Here is a 21,394-nt window from a genome sequence, read left to right on the forward strand (position 1 = left end):
GCAAGTATTATTTTCTGCATATAACGGAATAATTTAAAAAAAATGTAAAATCAGAGAAGCTTTATAGGTTTTCTGACCTATTTTAGAATAGTTTGACTTTAACAGTAACAGCAATTTGCAGCTTTATTACATTGTCAGTATCAAATATTCACAGTACTGTCAAGGAGGTGTTTGAGTAAACAAGGTGCAAAAAAAGAGACCACAAAATACTAGAAAGACATCAGTTGGGAAATGTTTCCTTTTCCAAACATACCCTAGAAGGTATAATAACTGAAAACCTTCATTACTAGAGTCACCAAACTCCAGGTGGGGCCTGGAAATCTCCCAGAATTGCAGCTGATTTCCAGAGAACAGAGATCAATTCCCTTGAAGAAAATGGCTGCTTTGGAAGGTGACCTGTATATGGGCATTTTACCTTGGTGAGATCCTTCCCCTCCTCAAACCCCACCCTCCCTCGGCTCCATCACCAGATATATCCAAGAACCTCCTAACCCAAAGCTGCCAACCTTATTCATTACTCTTTCCCATTTACTAACGGCTATTAGCTCAATAAGTGACACTTTACAAAATGTTAACAAGTTACTTGCCTTAACAATATCCAAATTCCAGCTTATATTTGCTTTTGTGAATTTTGCCCTATCCTTGACATTTTATGTTGTTTGTTTACTGAGAATACTATTACCTTTTTAAAAAAAACATTAATCCCAGAAGTACACTTTTTGCCATGACTCACAACAGCAATAATCTTGCCCTAAACACAGAATCCTGTTTACATAAGTCCAGCAAAAGGATTCCCCTTTTTCAGCCTTCCTATTCCATTTCTGTTCTCCTCCTTCCTTTTCAGATGAGGCTATCTAAAACTACATTCCCTTTCCAAAAAAGTTGGGTTCACAACTTCTCAAGGCTGCTCTGTACACAATTCAGACTGTTCTACTCCAAAAGAGAACCCTTTGCCTCTTGAGCAGAAAGGAAAATATATTTTAAAAACAAAATGGGTGCTTTTACTCAGATACTCTTGAGGTCCATATAGCAAAGGGCATTTCTTTGTCTTGTCATCCTGGATGGATTTTCAAACCTGAATGTTTTCTATAGATACAAAGCTGCAGGGTACTGTAGGGTCTTAATTTTGCCTTCAAATATGTGCAATCCTTTACTGCTGAAACAAAGGAGAGGACATGATGCAGCTCTAGGTGTGGTTTTTGCAAAACCAGCTGGACAGGATTTTTCTTTTTTTACTGTTTAGATGACAAACCCAAGACAGCGTCTGTATTTATTCTGAGATGTTAATCTAAACTGACACACAGTACTTGCCATTTTAGAGGAGCAGCTAGTCTTTAGATCTTTCTTCCTTAATCGCCTATACATTCTACCAGCCCTATCCTTTAAAAATTAGAGTCAATAAATCCTTTGCTGTCAGAGCACTTTATGGACTGTAACTTACATGGTAGGTTTGAGTCCAGTAGCACCATAGAGACTAACAAGATTTTTGGGGTATAAGCTTTTCAGAGCTAAAGCTCCTTTCATCAAATACCTTTGATACCTGTGACTATCAAAAGCTTACACCCCCAAAATCTTCTTGGTCTCTAAGGAGCGATTGGACCTCTAATCTAGCTGTTACAGACAAAACTAAATTACATGGGAGACCAGCCTCCTAAACATAAATCTGTTGATTAGTCTAGGGTTGCCAGCCTCCAGATCAATTACAATTGATCTCCAAACCAAGATCAGTTTCCCTAGAGAAAATGGCTGCTTTGGAGGGTGGACATTATAGCATTATACTCTGCTTAGGTACCTACCCTCTCTAAACCTTGTCCTACCCAGGATCCAAACCTAAAATCTCCAGGTTTTCTAGTCCAGACTTGGCAACCTTAAGTTACACAGAGCAGTCATATTCTGAGGAATGTTGTATAACAATTAAAATAGAACTGGGATAAGAAATAGTTCTAAGGCTTTTTTCGAGCAAAAATGCACAGGAACGCAATTCTACAAAAAAGCCCTATGTGAAACAATGGTGATGTCAGGAAGAGTTCCTGCTGGGCTTTTCCTACAAAAAAAAGCCCTGATTTTTCTTCTCACACACAGGAATTGAGAAAGTAAACCCATGTCTGAGCCATGCTACAAGGCAGGTAGAAACTCATGACACAGCTGAATGCTCTTTAATAAAACGGCCCGGCTGTTATTGGGCCTCCCAAGGTGGGGGCACATTCGGCCGGGTCTTCGGGCTCTGCACTGGCTTCCAATAACATACCGAGTCCAGTACAAGGTGCTGGTCATTACCTTTAAAGCCCTATATGGCCTGGGACCTGCCTACCTGAAGGACCGTCTCTCCCCACACGTTCCCCAGAGAGTACTGAGGTCTGGGACTCAAAATCTTCTCACCATCCCCGGGCCCAAGGAAGTCCGTCTCAAGACAACCAGAGACAGGGCCTTTTCTACAATGGCCCCCACATGGTGGAACCAGCTGCCGGAAGAGGTGAGGGCCCTGCGGGATCTTACTCAGTTCCGCAGGGCCTGTAAGGCAACCCTCTTCCGGTTAGCCTACGCCGACTAGATAAATGTAGCTTATCAGATTTTAGTGAAATATACTGGATAGTTTTAATGTTAAGATTTTAAGGTTTTTAGGTTTTTTTAAATGTTTTGACTTTTAAATGTATTAACTTTGTACCTTGTTTATTGTTTTGTCGTTTGCTGTGAGCCGCCCTGAGCCACTTTGTGGGAAGGGCGGGATATAAGTTATAGAATAAATAAATAAATAAATAAAACACGTAAGGTATTAGGAAAAAGGCTCTCTCAGCCTCCTCCACAAACATGCTACTTTTCTATGAACAGGCAATACCTTTTTTCATGCAGGAACACTGAGCCATGGTGATTATAATAGACAGATTGTGTCATTTCCTCACCTGCCATCTTGGGGGGTGCAATCCAGAAACAGGACTACCTTCTCATCTGCCATCTTTTTTGCATGACAGCAGAAAATATTTTCTCAAAGCAGAACACAGGATGCTTATAGTCCTTCAGCAATGGAGGCTCTTTAAAAACTTTTCTGAAGTTATAAATTTACAAGATCTTCCCACAAGAAACTGCAGAACAGGGAAGTAGTTGGGAAAGATCTCCATACTGAAGGCTGGATAAGCACTCATGGTTTGAGAATACTGTTTCCACACCCATTTCCTTTAACAGGTTCTGAGATACTCTCAGTATTCTGTGGCTTCTGGAACATATTCAGCCCTCAAAAACCCAATTTTAGTTTTTATTTTGAAAAAGGGGGGTGATTTACAAAGATATTTTCCTGTGTATCTAGTGAGTCTCTCAAGAATGTAGAGACCATTAACTTGTCAGTGGGTGGCCCTGTTACGCTGCTTTTGTGATTGGCAAGAGCTACCCAGCTGACCATCAGATACAGAGATCTTGTTTACGTAATGCCCAGGGAGCATGACTTCAATAAAACTATTGGAAAGAACTCTGTGGAACACCCATAAAACTTTGCCATCCTTTCCCACCACCACTGAAGTCTGCATTGTAGAATGTTTCCCCACTCCACTCTGCAAGTATTGTGCTAGCAAAATGTGAGCAGGCTAATCCTTCAGAGACCTTCACATGCTATCTTTAAAAAGATATTTGTGAGTTTAGCCAGACAGAAAACTATAATAATAGTATAATAAAAGGGGTTTTTTATCTCCATCTAGAAGATAGCATTACCTTCTGAAGTAATGCACTCCACATTTAAAAACAGCTAAATGTCATGGGATGACAAAGTTTACTCTGCCGTTGGTTATCTGATATATTGAGACAAGTGAAACAAATTAGCAGCCAACTGAGTTTCTGATGGAACTACTATATCCAGCATAGTGGCTTCAAAACCTGAAAGAATTTAGAGACCCTGAACTCAATGAACAGGGGAGAAAGCAAGATATGGCTGCTTTCACAATTGGAAGCAAGTTGGCATGTTTCGTTTTTGGGGCAGGTCTTTCCCCTTTTGGACACTTTTTAAAACTTCCACAGCAAAGCGATTTTTTTTCTGAATTTAACCAGAAGGAATTCTTCAAAGGACACAACCATTTCTCACCCACAGTATTCTCCATAACACCTGTGGTGAGATGCAAGGATGTGGTGAGTTATTCAGTCATGGAAGATCTCACAACTGCTGGGTAGTTTTCTGGGTTGACTGGAAAGAGGTATGCAAAGAGTCTTGCAGAGATGCACTTGATAGCTTCTTCCATAGGTAGTTACTCTGGGTTCTTGGAAGCTTTCATTCATCACAGCACACTAACTGTTCTCAGGACCCAGTTTAGGAATTAGTAATTCATGATTAATGTGCATTACTTTCTTAAAGGAATATCTCTGAAAGGAAGTGAATAAGGCTGTACCTCCATTGGAAAAGAGCAATACAATCACCTCATGATGGGAAATCACACAGATCCAGGTCTTGTGAGTGAAGGTGCTCTCAGTTGCAATCAACACACACAGAGAAAGCTCAGTTATTACTGCATTTCCATTGAATGCTCCACTCTACTACACACCAACCTCAGCAGGACAGATACTATGCGTTACACTAACTCTACCTCTACTGCAGTACTGGAGAATAATTACATTTTAATATATCAGAATTTGTGTTATACTACATGAAAGGTAGAAACCATGATGCAGAAGGATGAATCAATCAAAATTCGCCCCTTAATCTTAATTATTTTTAGAATGGCAGTAAACAACGCACATTACTTCAGGGTAAAATTTGTATGCCATTATAATTTACTATACTTATTATACTTGTTTTTGAAGAACACAGATTGTTTGACAGCCAGAAATGGATAGTTGTGTTTTCATTAATGCTAAGAGGACAGCCATTTCAGGGAACCTGCCACTGCTTTGTTAACAAAGTTATCAAGAGAATAACCTGTTTCTCATTATTAATGGAACATGTATCACAGAACATTTTGAAACAATGGATCTTGTTTTCTAGGGTTTTTACAGCACATGTACACTACTGACATGTGGCAAACAAAGGGCCTGGCAATGTGTCCAAAGCAATTAACAAAATGGTTAGGGTGCATAACATCCCATGACGCCTAGTGAGGATCCCAACACTCGTAGCAGATCTTGCCTAAGATCCTGTCACTGTGTTGTATGCAGAGAAACTCTTCTGCAAATGGAAGTGGCCTTCACCACTCATTGCAAGCACATCTGCATCTGTGCATGGAACTGTACAAAGACTCCCCCCTCCAGTTCCATTGTTTTCAAAATTAGGCAAATAGCTAAAGCAAGTATCTAAGAAAACATTTTCAGAAGAAATAAATTTTTGTCACACATTCGACATTACAGTGGGTTTTTTTATCTGTGCCTTATTAGATATGTTCCAACTTACTACACTTAGGAAACCAAAGGTTACAACACACCATTATTCTGAAGCAGCTGAACTGCTTACTCATATTTGTTAGTGGTTGCTATTTTCGAGACTGTAGTGGAAAATTTCTCTTTTGTTGGCCATAATACCGTAAAACAGGGCAAGAGCTAAGCTCTCTGCTTAGACACCCAGCGCATGTTTTCCTAGTGTGTAGGTTGTTTTTTTTTTTTCCTTTCCCTGACTGCTTCATTGAGTCCACGCCAACATCCGCGATCCAGGTCATTTTAGTTAGCCTGATACAGCACTCACTGGCTATTACATAACTGTCCTCAGGAATTCTGGGATCATGTTTGTAAACACTACAGCCACGTGCGTACAGCCACGTTACAGGACATCGCTTGGGAGGTAAACCCTGGCACCACAATATGAATACATCTGAACTGTACATGCAGCAGCATAACAGCAGTGTGTTCTGATCTAATTTGTGCTCATGGCTATCTCACCGTAACCCACAGAGATCAACCAATCATTTCTGCCAGGCATTTTCTTAAAAACCAATGAAATTGATTTCTTTTCCTAGACACCACTGGAGTTTAAGGCAAAAACTCCTGAATGTTTAAGATCATAAACATTTTTTCCTTCTTCCCCAAGTGGGTATATGAAATCATGGTTCATTCTTTCCAACTTGTTAATCAAAAGTTACAGCCAAATGCATTACTAGGAAATGATTTTAGCCACAATTTTTTGTGGTGGAGGTGTTTCAACAGGCAAATGGAGATAAAATACTGGGGCCTTTTGCCAGTTTGTTCAAAGCATAACTGTGGAGCTTATTTGTTCTTGACCTTTACTGTCAGAGCTGGGAATAGGATACAGCAGGGGTGGCCAACGGTAGCTCTCCAGATATTTTTTGCCTACAACTCGCATCAGCCCCAGCCATTGGCCATGCTGGCTGGGGCTGATGGGAGTTGTAGGCAAAAAAACATCTGGAGAGCTACCGTTGGCCACCCCTGGAATAGAGCTAAAATATTACTAAACCCTGCTGAGTTTGCTTTTCCTCACATTTAAGCCAGGAATAACAAAAAGATTTTAAACAGAATGACAGACCTCACACCATACCAAAACACAAAGAGAAAAACTTTAGAAACTATTAATTTTCTGAATATGTATATTTCTTGTGCGTTCTAAATGGCATACATTTCTATTAATGAAAAATAAAAGATTATAAACAATTAAGACATGCAGCAAGAAAAAAAGTTCTTGCCATTTCAGTGGAGTGGCTAAGAGGAAGTTGTGTTCGTATGTTCGAGAAATGCGGCTTTCTTTCTGTCCAGGTAACAGAATGTAACTGAAGCAACCTTCTGCAAGTGTGTTGCTGATGGGTGGGACTGTGGCTTAAAAGATAACTAACCAAACGGTTCCAAGACATTATCTGTTTCTTGCTACCTGGTTCTTAAGACAGCACTGCCTGCTTGAATGCAGGGTTGCCAGGTCTGTGATAGAAAATACCTGGAGACTTTGGGGGTAGAACCAGGAGAGGGCAGGGTTTCAAGAGAGGAGGGGCCTCAGTGTGGTTCAGTGCCATAGAGTCCACCCTTCATAGCAGCCATTTTCTCCAGGGGAGCTGATCAGAAATCAACTGTAAAAGCAGGAAATCTCCAGACCCCACCTCAGGGCTGGCAACCCTACTTGAATGTTTATCAGCCTGTTCAGTTTACTAAGTCCAAGCCAGCATAATGCTTAAAGGACATATGTTAACAACAAGCAAAGAAGAACAGTGAAAGTAATAAAAATGATGGGATGCTTTTATTTTTTTTTAAAATTAAACAAACAATCGGGCTACATTCCAGTATAGTAAACTCCAGTTTGTACTGACAGATCTGAAGTAGTCTGTGTGCAGGATTGCAGGTACTGATGGCTCAAAAATTTGTAGGATCCCAAAATAAATATACCTATTGTTTGGTACATGTGTTTGTAGCTGTTTGCAGGCTCCACTGCAGTTTTTTCCCGGCAACTGGAATCTAAATTTACTCCCATTGCCACACCAGCTCTAGCTTGCGCTGCCCAGCTCGTTCTTTGTCAAGCAATGAAGCTTCTATTTACGGCTTACCACAAATGACCTTGTTGTAAGCTACAGAGTTGAACGTAGCCAAAACAAAGAAGAGGGTTTTTTAAAAGAAACTGGCTCATGGAATACTCCAACAGCTATAATAAGGCTATCGTGGATGTGGGTGATAGTAAAAATGGAGCAGAAACGTGGGCCTTAGTAGGTCAGCACTACTGCCATTTCTTGAAATGTTGCACCCGCCTGGCTGTTACGCAACAGCTCTTGGGAATTCTGGGAGGGTGTTTGTAAACACTGCTGCCATGTGCGCAAAGTCCACGTGGAGCTTCAGTGCTGGCCGTATCTGGAGAAACTCTGAATGAGAAAGAAACTCAGGCTGCAGCAATAAAGTGAAAGCAAGTTGGAGCCATACATCTCTATGCCTTTTTGGAGGTTTCAGTATCAGAAGATGTGCGCACGTCCTATTACAGCAGGGCTGGCTTTTCTTTTATAACAGCTAGCCCCTTCACCTTGAGCCTTTTGCAAAACCTTCCACAAAGAAATCAGAAGGAATCATACAATGGATTAACAGATTCTCATGCAAGAGTATCTAATACAACGACTGACAAAGATATTTTAGCAAAACTATTAAGGAAAAATTATCCTCATAAAAAGGTCACCTTTAAAAAACATATCAATCCACAGTATTAGTGACTTGCAAGGAAATGTCGAAATTCATGCTCAACATTTCAGATTTCAAGAGACAGGACACCATGGAATGATTATTGGGTAGCACTAGCCTAGCATCAAAGATGCTAACCAAGTCCCTCAAATTTTGGCTGATTTCAAATGAGTAGGTTTAAAGTTATGGCTTCCCTTGGCATCTTCTCCCTCCCCCTTGTATGTCTCACCAGAAGATCTTTAAGACTGCAATAAAGAGTTGTTAATCAGGAAGCAAGTTTAATTTAAACCAGTAACAAGTAATAGCAATGCATCATGCCAAGAAAGAAATCATTCATTCAAACCAGCTTTGTGGGTGTTCCAGGTTGCTTACAAGTTTAAATCCGGTTTGTCTGGTAACCATTCTAGAATATCATTCTGATGGTAGAATGAATTAATGAAAATAATTTGCATAAGGTAGGGGATTTTATATCAGTCCATAGGTGGTTTCATAGCATGAGGAAACTGGAATGACTTGTTTGCTGAAATTGCATGCCCTCACTGCTATTTTTAATTGTAGTTACTTCATCGTTCTTGTTAGAGACATGTAGAAATACCCACACTGCAACAACAGAAATGGGATAAAGGTTCCCCCACCATCTGTTTAGTACTCTTACACTTTAAACCTGGTATTCATTCTTTGCCATTGTCATTAAAAAGCAATGGCTTGCAGCAGTCTTCCTCTTGAAATAAATGGCATTTGTTATAGTGGAAGAGACAGGAGTAAAATAAAAGCTGAAGGGCAAAGCTAAAATGGAAATCCAGTTTTAAAGCTAGGCCAGAATTTGTATTAGCAATGAAGTTTTCATTTATTCATGCAGAGAAAGCCCAAAGGGTAATTTTATTCTATATGCATGTTTTATTTTTATTTTTACTTTAAAACAAGTACAGAATGTAGGACTTGGATGGGTTTTTCTTTCAGACTTACCTGTGAGTTTCATGTATATCTGTGGGTAACTTGCTGGCTTGCCATTAAGTAACATATGATGCCTTCCTCCGGATTAAGGAGGCTTCCTCTGATAGAAGAACTTTGGCTGAGTAGAGTGGTAGAGTAAAGGTAAAAGTAGTGCAAGCACCAAGTCATTACTGACCCATGGAGTGACGTCACAGCACAATGTTTTCTTGGCAGACTTTTTGTTACAGGATGGCTTGCCACTGCCTTCCCCAGTCATCTACACTTTTACTCACAGCAACCTGAGGACTCATTTTACCGACCACAGAAGGATGGAAGGCTGAGTCAACCTTGAAGTAGCTACCTGAACCCAGTTTCCAGCAGCATCGAACTCAGGTAGCAAGCATAGCTTGGACTGTAGTATTGCAGCTTAGTAATTTTAGATAGATAGCAGCTTACCACTCTGTGCCACAGGGCTCCTAGTAGTATCCTGGTAGGATACAAGCCACCATTTCCAGGTGGTGCCACAATTTAAAGCAATTATGTTAAAGCCTTCATTATCTCTGTGATTCTCAGTCTCTTAAAGCCCAGTTGCATGCTTACAGGCACTTTGACAGATTATTTTTCTTTGGCCATCCACAGCTGAATGGCATGCTGACCTGCAAGCATCACAGACAGCCAGAAAAGAGACAACAACTAGGCCAGTCCCTGTGCTGATCACTGCTAACAGGCACTTCCCATTCTACCTTCTTATCACTTGGCAAGCTGGTATTTAGTTACACTCTAGAAACAGGGCCATTTTCTTCCAGCTGTTGCTTGTTGTGTTCAGCCCTTTAGAGAAGGAAATGGTTCCTTTGATGCTGGTTGAAAACAACAGGACACAACTATAATGCACAGGCTGCTTATTTCCCATCCATATTCAAGACCCTGCTGTTTTTCCTTATCCATGTAGCTGTTCACTCAACATTTTCCAATAGATATACTGGATTACTTCTTATTCTACAGTTTTCTGGCGTCAACATTAAATGAGGAAGATACAGCATTAAACAGAGACAGCATGTACACTGTCAACCTAATATTGCTTTCAATGCTTTTATTGATTGGGGGTTAACTCTTCATTGGATCACAAAGAAGGCAGAAAATGTATTTTGGAGTAACTTTTCAAACCAACCTTCCCCCTCCCCACCCCCACTATGCATATTGTACAGGACTTCAACAGAGGCTCTACAGTTCAGCCAGAAAGCAAAGACTTAGAACTTCCTGAAATCTGTGTGGCCATTCCAGTATATTAGCCAAAAGGCAATTTCTATTGCTAAAGCCAGAATGCTTGCCTTCCATATCTGGAAGCCTGCTTGACAGCTTCTTATCTCTGACATTTTGTGCAAGACCTGAACTGCAATGTCATTTGAGGTGCTCCAAACTAATAGATGACTTTTACTATAGTTTCTTGAAGCTCTCATGATAACTTGAGAAAACAATCATTTCACTTATAAATGGTGTAATGGTTTCAGATGAGCAACAATGGATTTTTAATACTTTAACAGAACACTGCAGCATTACAAATTCACAAACACCACATCCATAGTTATCACAAAATCCTAGTAAGTAATAAATGCTCCAGAGATCTGCATGCTCTTCTTTAATAAAAGGTAACAGGGTAATTAGAAAGCAACAAACAGAATTCCTTTAAAAAATTCTGTTGCTTTGTGGAGGCAAAACTAAGATGAATGTTTTTAATTGCCTATGATTTTTTAAAATACGTTAGGCTTCTTAAAACACTGCTAGAATCACAGATTCCGTAACTTTATTACTGGTTAACTTAACAGCAGAACCTATGAACTGACTCCACTTGGTTCTCTGTCAGTGAAAGTTCTATCTGTGATGGTACATCCACACAGTAATGTAATGATCAACAAATGGATGAACAAAATGCAAAGTTTTAATTTGGGCATGTTTCAGATGTCTATCTCCATCTCTGTGTGTCCACTTCTGCATGTCCTCTGGTCCATACTCTTCTGCCATGAACAAACTCCATATTTTCATCATTGTGCAGACAGACTAGTCTCTACTGCTGTGAGATGGCTTTAAGCAACTGTGTTTATTTTGCTTCGGGGCCAGAAGGATAACTGAGACAATGTCCTCAGAATGTACAAGCTACATCAAGATCCCACACTTGCAAAAGAAGTCCCTTTCCCAGATACAGTATGTGGAGCTCCACAAGTTCAAAGGACTCTTTTCTCTTGCATCATATGTGAAGAAAAGTCTGGCTAGTGCATTCATGGTGGCTGCTCTGGATTGCAGCCAAGAACTTCAATTAAATCTAATGCAGATTTTTATCTAAAACTTTAGATCTAATTTATGTTATGGATCTGACATATTGGAAAGCTCCAGTGCCATTGTTCTTTCAATGAAGCCAAGTCTGCCTTCGGAACTACCTTATACTTATACTTTACAAGTATATTTGGAATGACTTGAACACTATTGAGTAAACAATAGTCCCCATCCAAGTTATAGTTGAAACAGGGGGGGGGGACACTCTTAAGTACTACATTCAATTTTCAAGATCTGTGAAAATTATGATGATAATATTTTGAAATAGTACTAAATTGCAAGAGGAGACCACTGAATGCAGGGGGCTGACACTCAATGAAAGAAGTTCCTACAAAGTACATAAGCAGTGGTACTATTATATGATACTTCACAATTATCAGTCTTGATGTTAACTGTCTCAGGATCTACACAAAAATATGGTGAATAGCCCAAACAACACCACTTGCCAGTGCCACTGGTCTGATCCAGAGTGGTTACTCTAACCAAGGCTCAAGTAATGTAGTAGTCAGGATAGTCACTGCCATTGTAATGGTGCTGCAAGCCATGCCCATGAGGAGAAAGAGCCTAGTGGCAGGGGAGAGGTGTACACTGGCAAACATAGCAGTGCTATTAAGGAATGCTGTACACCTGCTTGTTCAGCTCATATCCAGTTCGCTAGTTGCAAATAGGAAGCCAATTTTTGTGCAGACAGTACATTAACCTTTTTGTGGCTGTTCACCAGATTTGCTGTATTCTTTCCTAACAACACAGTACAGCACAATATACTTTTCATGCATGTGCATTTCTTATACAGTCTGCCCTCCTTCCCCAGTTCTACTCTTTCCCTCCAAGCTTTGCTGCACTACTACTAGGTCAGCTGTTGTTTCAGACAGTTAAATCAGTCATAAGTCAGGTAAATCCATCATAAAGAAATACGGTTTTAAAAATCAACACTAATGGTGATTGATCTGGTGGACTCTGCATTTTCATACGTGCATTTTTTGTAGAAAAAGCCCAGCAGGAACTCATTTGCATATTAGACTACACCCCCTGACTTTGCCATTGTTTCATACTGGGCTTTTTGTAGGAAAAAACACAACAGGAACTTATTTGCATATTAGGCCACACACCTGGTGCCAAGCCAGCTGGAACTGCGTTTCTGTATGTTCCTGCTCAAAAAAAGCCTTGCAACATTCTAGAAAAAAACTAATGCAAACTAGTTCAAAAAAGTGCTGAGTTGTTACAGTGCCGAACCAAAAAGGTCTAGTGATTGGCTTTTATCTGATAATCACAGATGAACATCATAAATTTGACTGTCAAACATGTTTGCTGCGAAGTTGTATTCCTAGTTTATTTCCCATAAATATGAATGTACAGCATATGTAAGTACAAATGTACAGCAAAACTACAATAGAAGATCTGGAAGTCACACTTCTAAGAGAGAGATGTATATATTTTATCACAACTCACTAAACTTAGTATATACATAGACCTGAGCCAAATCTTGTGAGAACACCCTTTCAAGCTGATTGTGACAAGAGGTCTTATATATAATATCTTATAAGGAAATATAAAAAAATAGCAAAAAAGTTTTTACTGTAATCTGCTGTATTTTACCATACACTAGTCTTATGTAGCCTTCTGAGAAGCAGTATTGGTTTGCAAATTCCTTTAAGAAATTGTCCAAAAAAGTTATTTTGCCATTTAAACAATGACCCTGTTCGAACCAGTTATTTACAGTTCAGTTAAGCCTCCCTAATTAAAAACATCTGGTGAAATCACATGAAATGCACTTCCTTGGGGTAAGTACTCTTTGAGATCTGAAACCATTCCATATACTTGCTCGTTAACTACCAGGAAATATTAAGTCCCTGGTACTAGAATTGCTTTTTTGGAGTGAGCCTATAGTACACAGTCTCATTATTCATTTGAATGAAATGGTTTCCATGTGGAGGTATAACAAAATGCACCCCATAGGAGTTCATGTATGAATATCAGAAAGTGTATCCTACTATATTATTTTCTTGGGTGCTATTGTAACTGTAGTTTTACTGTTTTTTACAAAAAATATTTATCACATTGAATAACATCCAGGAAGGACGGTAATCAATACAGCTCATAAAGAAAATAAATTAAGAGATTCTTAGTTAGCACATCTGCCCATCCCCACATATCTCTTCCTTTAGTATGGCCACTGCCCAGGTTCACTTGGCCAACAACAGCTGCAACTGTATTGGCTGGTTCCTGCATTAGAACCTGGACATACTGTAGGCAGTGACTACATTGGAATTGGACATGGTAGGCCTTTGTTAAGCACCTTGAAGATGGTGATATCCAAAACCTGAAATAGGAGAAGGAACACAGCTTTGTGGAAGTAGGGCTGCCAACCTCCATGTAGAGCCAAGAGATCTCCAGAAGACAGAGATCAGTTCTCCTGGGGGAAATGGCTGCTTGGGGGGGGGGGGGGGTAGACTCTATGGTGTTATTCCCTACTATAGTCCCCCCCTCCCCAAACCCTGCCCTCCCTGGGCAGGGGATTCATACCACATGGTATACCTGTGTGATCTTTGCTGATTTCCATGGAGCTTAAACAGTTCAGTAAGACTGTGCCATCCCATGCCAAAAGCCCTTCAATATACTTCTGATAATTCAGATATATTGCCTTTTTCCACCTACTGCTTAACTTTTAAATTGTACTTTAGAGCAGTGGTTCTTATGTTGCAGCTTGCAGAGAGCCATATTTGCAATCACTACCAACCATAAAAGCCACATGATTACTATATGCCCTGTGGACCACCCCACCAAGCTCACAGACAATAATATCAAATACATAATTATTAATACATAACCATAAGAAAATAAAGCTTCAATGAAAACTAAACCCCACTGACTTATTTACTGCATGCATTTACTTCTGGGCATGCTATTAGCTATGCAGCACAAACCTGAAAAACAGAAATTAGAGGAAGAGATAGAAGAGGCATGTAAAAGAACACCAGTGGCTCTCAAGTCATACAGCGAGTACCACTGTTTTAGAGAGTTCATAGAATGCCACATATGTTATCACTATATCTAATAGCAAACTGGATGGCTGGTTCTTCTATGGATGGCAAAAAAACAAAACAGGGCCACCCACAGTTGAGATGTCTCTGTACAGCTCAAGGAACTTCCCAGTTAAGCAGGGGAAAATTACTTTGTAAATCAACAGTAAGGGAAAGACTCTCAAGAACAGCCTGAGGAGGACTGAGTATCATCCAGATGGGATGAATGGTTGAGAGCAGCTGAGTGTCTGTTAAAGGGGGAAAGGAGGAAAAGTTAGCCTCTTCAAACTCCCTACAGAATTTAGGGAGCCTGGGAGATGGAAGGGTTTTTTGGCTGGGGTGGCAAGAGGATTTTTCACTTGTTCCAGCATTCTACAATTATATTGTTATAATTCTAATATGAACATTTTAAAAAGTGAATTGATATTACCCTCCCCTCACATGAAAGAAGATGTATGTGCAACTTTCTTAAGAATATCTAGCGAGTCCATGGCAGAGACAAGATTCAAAGCAGTGATTCCCAGTTTGTAGGCTTTGAGTCATATACACTAGAGTATATTGTTCACAAACCCTTTCCATTCTGGCCTTTCAGCACCAACAATGGCAATCAGCATCCTGATTCCCTGAGTTGCTTTGCATTCCTATATAATACATGCTGTATCATATACCTTCAGTGGCAATACAAATCTTGGCCCTATCCAGTTACCCAGTTCTGTTTTAAGTATTATAGGGCTTCTTGCACTTTCCACAGATCAACCAAGGTAGATAATGAGGATCTATTGGAAGTTTGGAACATACAGACTAAAATTATAACACCTATGGCTAACATATGTTAAAGTTATAACATCTACAAATGCAATCCCCTCTTCAGTTTTTATCTAGTTATGTTTCATCTATGATTCAGACTGCAGTCAAATCTTTTTTTATTATTCATAAAGCATCTCATTGCATTTCAGAACCAGCAGATCAAGCAAATAGTCTTTCTAGATGATGTCACAACACTTAGGGTTGGCAAAATGCCTTAGCAGCAATGAGGAAGCAGGAGTCAATCAATACTTTATCTTGTTTGGCAAAATAATTACTGACTGCACTCTCCCACATTGTTTTTGAGATAACCACCAACTCTTTTTTTTAGAGGGATCAAAATGGATTGTATTTAACTCACACCAAAGTGAACTGGTCTGTGGTACCACAGATCACTGTTACAAGTCTATGTCACAATAGCAATGGCCATCTAAAGATGTTCAGAAATACATGCCCAAAGTGCAGTCTACCATAACTACTCTTAGTGGTGGCAGACATGCAAATCCAGGCCCTCTCCACCCATAATAACCTAAATACTATCTTCCTGATCAGATCAAAGATCCATCTAAATCACCTGTATCTTCAAGAGCATCCAGGCAGAGGTCCCTGGAATGCTCACAAGCAGGGTGGTGCTAAGGAATCCCTTATTATTTTTCTTCAGAATCTGGTAATCAGAGGCCCCAGTGGCTGCCACAAAGATAGTGTTAGGGAAAATGGCTGCTCTGTAGGAAGGAGCCGGCCTGAGTAATCATGTTTCTAACAGTGCAATCCTACATGTAAGAACACTAGTCAAGGATTGTGCTGTGAGTGGCTTATATGGAAAATCTCCATGCCCTGTTAACTAGGAACATTCTGGCATGAAAGCTTTCCCAGTTCATGCATATCTTCAGCTCTGGAGTGCTTCCAGACCTGAGGCTGCAATGGTGACCAGTGTCTTTTGTAACTTTCAACTGGTGACAATAGTTGTGATGCTTTCCTTTGAAATGAGCAAATGCTGGTGAATGTTATTCTTGCCTCTGTAGCACACTGACTGTTCAGAAATTCCAGTTGGGGGTGAGTACCATCATCCCACCAAGGGCAAATCACCAGAAACATTTCACAGCCATGATCCACCATCTTCTGGGCCCAAGTGAAGATACTAGTTCTGACAGATAAAGCCATACATGGTTTGGGGTCTACAGTTGGTCTTCATAGACACCTGTCTTAGACCCAGTTCTCATGTTAGTATTCCAGGGGCACAAAGAGTTCCATTTCCTTTGGAGACTCACCAAAGCTATAATCTCAGCACCTTCCAGAAGTGATATTTCATCTTACTCTTGGGGAAAAGAAACTGTTAAGTATTTGTTAGACTCAATTATATATTGTACCAGTACACAAATCTTGGTAGACAAGGTAGCCTACAAAATCCAGCAACTACATGTACAAATATCAGTACACTTCTATATATTATTAACAAATCTGAGTAGTGAGTAAAGTTTGAAATCATCCTTTATAAAAAAAAAATTTCCCCTGCTTACAATGACTTACCAATAGTAGATTCTTGCTCAATTTTAACAGTATACTTTTCTCTATTGCTGATGTCCTTCTTTGGAAACTTGGTAGCCAGATAGGATTACTCCCCCAGTCTTTCAGCAGTAAATCTGAGCACCTTGGTGAATGCCTAGGGAATTAATCTTCCTTGAGCTACTGTTGCTTTCACTGGAGAAGCTTTTAAATGACTAAGTGGTGGGTGAGATGTCACACAGGTTATTTCTTTCTCTAACTCTTCCTCCAAGGGGTTTAGGGCAGCATAAATGGCTCCCTCAACATTAATTTTATCCTCACAACAAAACAACCCCATGAGGTAGATTAGGCTAAGAGACAGAGACTGGTCAGATGTCACACAGTGAGTAGAGCAGGGAATTGAACAAATCTCAAAATCTGTGATGTATGAACACTCTTTTGTGATGAAAGAAAGAAGAACACTAGGATCTTATCTGGTCAAAACTCTTATTTCAGTGGTAAGCCTAAAGGACTCTGACACCTTCAAAGAAGCCTGTGAACCACTATTCTAAGAGATTCCTGGAAATTCCATCAACCCTTGATGGTCCAGTATAAGAAATTATCTTTCTCACACTTCTGGTACATGCAATCTAAGAGATGTCTGCCACCCACACCTAACTCTGAGCCGCCCTGAGCCTGCTCCAGTGGGGAGGACGGGATATAAATCTAATAAACATTAAACTCTGCATAAAACCCCATAAATTATCCTTGATCTGAGCATTTTTGGAAGTAACATCTGCATACGCCCATACTGGTTAGAGGGACCCCCCACTTCCTGAACACCTGAAATAAGGACTATTAAGAAAGGGGACTTTGTCAGGATTTCATTACGAATGAAAGGAGGTTCATTCAAAGCAAAACTAGCCCTACAGACTAGGGGGCAGGGGCTGAGAGAATCTGCATATGTCATCATTATCCCGTCTGGATTGCAAGCGCTTCAGAAACAAAACAGACATTTTGCCTTCTTAACTAATCATATTGTATGTATGACACAACTGAGGGAGTGGGGGAGGAGAAATGTTATTCATTTGCATCAGGCCTAGGGAAGTGATGCTTCAGTCTTAGACCAGGAAGCTACACAGTTCCAAAATCCCAGTTAAAGAACTCAACTCTAACTTCAGTAATACAGCAAACCAAAACAAGGACCTCTTTTCCTTTCTGCTGCATGCGCATCCAGACAACAATACTGTGACAACTAAAATGTAATAGCAATAGCAAAAGCATGATTCATCTATCAAGTCCTTGATACTTGAGAGTTTTTTGTATTAGTTCTGAAGAACAAGGCCTGCTATACATAGGATATTTCACTGCACCCATAGATTTATCTTAAAATCATATTAAAATTGTTTATCTCCATCATTCTACACAATGTAGACATGATCCTAAGCACTAATTTTAATTGCATGAAGTATAATAATAATAATAATTACTACTACTACTACTATTATTGATTTCTGTCCTGACCTCCCCACAAGTGGGTTCAAAATTTTGAAGTACTTTAAGGTAAGCAAATTTTCTTTTAAAAGTTCTACCAGTGTAAGCATTTCACTGAATATATTTTCAAACTCCAGATGAGAGCAAAAAACAAACTTTATAAACTATTGCTAATTTGTTCTTATTTTCTAGTATCAACTTTCAGCACTCTTGATCCAGTTCTATTTGTCTGTAGCAACAAATGGGCAGCCCAAGATACTGCGGCTGTATGCTACATCTTCTCTATCATGTGTGACTTCAGCCATACCATGACTGGAAACTTCACTGGATCCAATCAAATGTTTTCAACTAGTCCTAGTATAATTGGGGGTTCCAAATAAGAAAGGGAATCCATGGACATAAGCTACCTGCATATATATATCTTACTGCTGTGGAACCAAGTTTAGAATTACACCTCCCCCCCCCCACCCCACCTCTGATTTAGTTGTTTGTGTTTGCAAGGATTTTTTTTTTAAACGAAGCCTTTTGCAGTGTACTTCTATACGTATGTTATTCACTTTGTAGTTCATTACAATGTCATGTGATTTGTCAAGAGGCACATAAGTATTTTGCTGTTTGGAGGAAAAAGGAAGGACAATGTGGAGACATATAAACGTGCAAAGATTACACACAAAAAATGCTGATAGCACTAAAAGCAGACCAATGAACCATGTTAACCTTTCAGGGCTGTTTTGAACGTCCTCCTTTCATCTGCCAAAGAAGGCAGCAGCTTGGCTACTTGCTTGTTAAATGAGGTGGTTGACCTCAGAGATTAGGGTACTAGGATTCACGTGAGGAATCCTTTAACAGAACTCAACAGGTAAGGTTTGGCATATGTATTTTGAAGAAGCCTGGGAGCACAATGATTATTGTGATCATCTACAAAGCTGAAGCCTATTTGTGATGCTTGACCATTAGCACCCATCTGCTGAATTTGTTTTACAAATCAGCCTGGTTTTGCAGGTCACATTCCCCATTGAAAGTGCCATCAAGGAATACACATGCAATTACACAAATGAATGTACAAGCTATCACTAGTTCTCTCCTCCACCCCTTTCCCCAGAGCCCATCTGCCATTAAAATGCAAATACAATGGCCTCATTAGCTAGCAAACAACATTCACTGACCTGCTTTTAGAGAGGAAGACTCTCTCTTCAATTTTAAGGAAAGATTACATTTAAAAAGCACACATATATCCAACACAGTCCCTTTCTTCCGTTGCTTACCATATCATGGTATCAGGTTTTGCATACCCATCATCATGGAAAAAAAATCTCAAAATGAGATCATCAGAATGAAGGTTTCAGCGAAAGCTTGCTAGATCATATCAGCTCCTTCGCCTCCCCTCCCCATACCCACCACAAATCAGATTTACTAAGGGGAGGTATGTTAAGTACTGCTGGAGAAAGCTTGCTACATCGCCAAAAAACACACTGGCTGACAAAAACATGCTTCTATTACAGATTAAAGTACTGCAAAGCAAGAATGAGGTCGGAATTATTTTTAATGCTAACAAAACACACCCAGAGAGGGACACAACATTTGGCGTTAAATTGCAAAAGATCTTGGTTTAATCAAAAGGCAATGGGAGGGGGTGGAAATTCCCTGAGCCACACACAGCAACTGACTCTTTATTCTGGGGTTTAGTAATTAGGATGACACAAAAGTCAACTGCAAAAAAAGAAGAGAGCGAGAAGAAACCTGGCCACAAATGTCCTCTCCGTTTCTCTCCTTCCCCCCACTTAGGGCTTCATTTCCTTCAGCGCCCCTGACCTTGTAGTCCTCCAAAAACTCCACAGCCCCCTTTCCCTCCCCCTCTCCAGCTTGGACTGCGCCTGCCTTTGTGTCTGCCTGTCACTCATCGGTAAACCAAATGAGAGCTGATTCATGAAAAGCACAAAGCCAGAAAACAGACTTTCACGCACAAAAATTCTCTCACACCCCTAATATTCCTCGGGGCCAGCCAGAACATCCGTCCTCGGGACCACGCACCTCTTCCCAAAGAGTTTTCCTTCGTGGCCCCCATCACAAACCCTCTCTTTTGAAAGAAGAGCCTTTCTCCGGCTGAAAGGATCGTGCCGAAGCTTTAACTTCGCTAAAACGTCTGTCGAGGTTTTCTTCAACGAACAACAACAAACATGTTTAAATGGTCACCCAAACTGCTTGCACTCCGCCTCCCCCCCCACTTTTCAAGAATAAAAGGGACAAGGGTGAAGCTCCCAGCACGTGTGTAAAGGAGAACACGTATTGAAGGGGAGGGGAAAGTAGAACTAAATCATCGAAGAACTTTAAAAAGGCAGGCGGACTTGCCTGCCGAGGCAAGCGCCCACCCGACCCGAGCCTGCAGAGCGCAGCCTCAAAAGCGAAGTTCACAGCGCGACGGCTACACAGGGGAAGGGGACCCGAGGCGGCCAGAAGGCTCATTTGTAAAAAGAGCCCCTTCTCCCCCCCCCCCCTCTGCTTGTCAGCCATGTTGCGAGAAGCATCTGTAAATATTCTTCCCTCCTTCTACTTAGGAGAGTATTTCAATAGTAATGAGGAGGAGGAGGAAAGCGCTCATGGCGAAGGCGTCCAAGCGAGCGCGGCCGGGGAGAGGCAAGAGTGGGGCGAGGGGCGGCGGGGGAGAAGCGCTCTGACCTCTTTCCAGGAGTCCCCCTCAGCCTCGCAGAATCCAGCCCAAGCCGTCTGGTCTCCCTTGTACCCAATCCTAAAGGGCAGCCATCTTGCTTCCTTCTGCTCCTTTACGAAAGCAGCCTAGCCTCCGCATCAATATTCATAAGGCCGTTTTGACGTCTGTTCTCTCATCACTCTATGAAGCCTCCGCGTCGCTCCCAGCGGCGGACGTGACTGCCATGTGAACGAAGAGAGCACACGCTCGCTCGCTCATGTCTCCCGCCCTCTCTCTTGTGCAGCAGGCGCCGGCCCGCTCGGCACAACCAGGAGCGCTACCCTGCCGAGGGCTTTCCCACACAAAGGCTCGCAATCATTCTCCCCCCCCTTCCACCTCCCCGCCGCGGTTGGGTTGTACAATAGAGGAGAGAGGGTGGCCCTAAAGCGGCTGCGCTTCCCGAAGCCCGGAATGGCACGGCGGCGGCTTTTTCACCTCGCGTAATTTCTGCACTGCAGCTCCAAGCCTGACACAGTGGCAGACAAAAGGGACTCAGCTGTCATTCTTAACAGATGTTGTTGGGGGAGCACTCATCCTCCGCTCTCCCCCCCCGCCCCCCATG

The 21,394-nt window shown here is 41.0% G+C and overlaps 1 protein-coding gene across 1 annotated transcript in view; it reads right to left on the reverse strand.

The window, feature by feature from the left end:
* Positions 1 to 21,139, reverse strand: part of TET2 (tet methylcytosine dioxygenase 2) — a 116,009-nt gene extending 94,870 nt beyond the window's left edge. The window contains exon 1 of the mRNA XM_060246967.1: positions 20,802 to 21,139. The gene's annotated coding sequence lies outside the window, so the exon portion shown is untranslated. The remainder of the gene's footprint in view (positions 1 to 20,801) is intronic.
* Between the last annotated feature and the right edge of the window lie 255 nt (positions 21,140 to 21,394).

Source organism: Heteronotia binoei, chromosome 9 (assembly GCF_032191835.1).
Source record: "Heteronotia binoei isolate CCM8104 ecotype False Entrance Well chromosome 9, APGP_CSIRO_Hbin_v1, whole genome shotgun sequence".
In the NCBI taxonomy this organism is placed as follows: domain Eukaryota; kingdom Metazoa; phylum Chordata; class Lepidosauria; order Squamata; family Gekkonidae; genus Heteronotia; species Heteronotia binoei.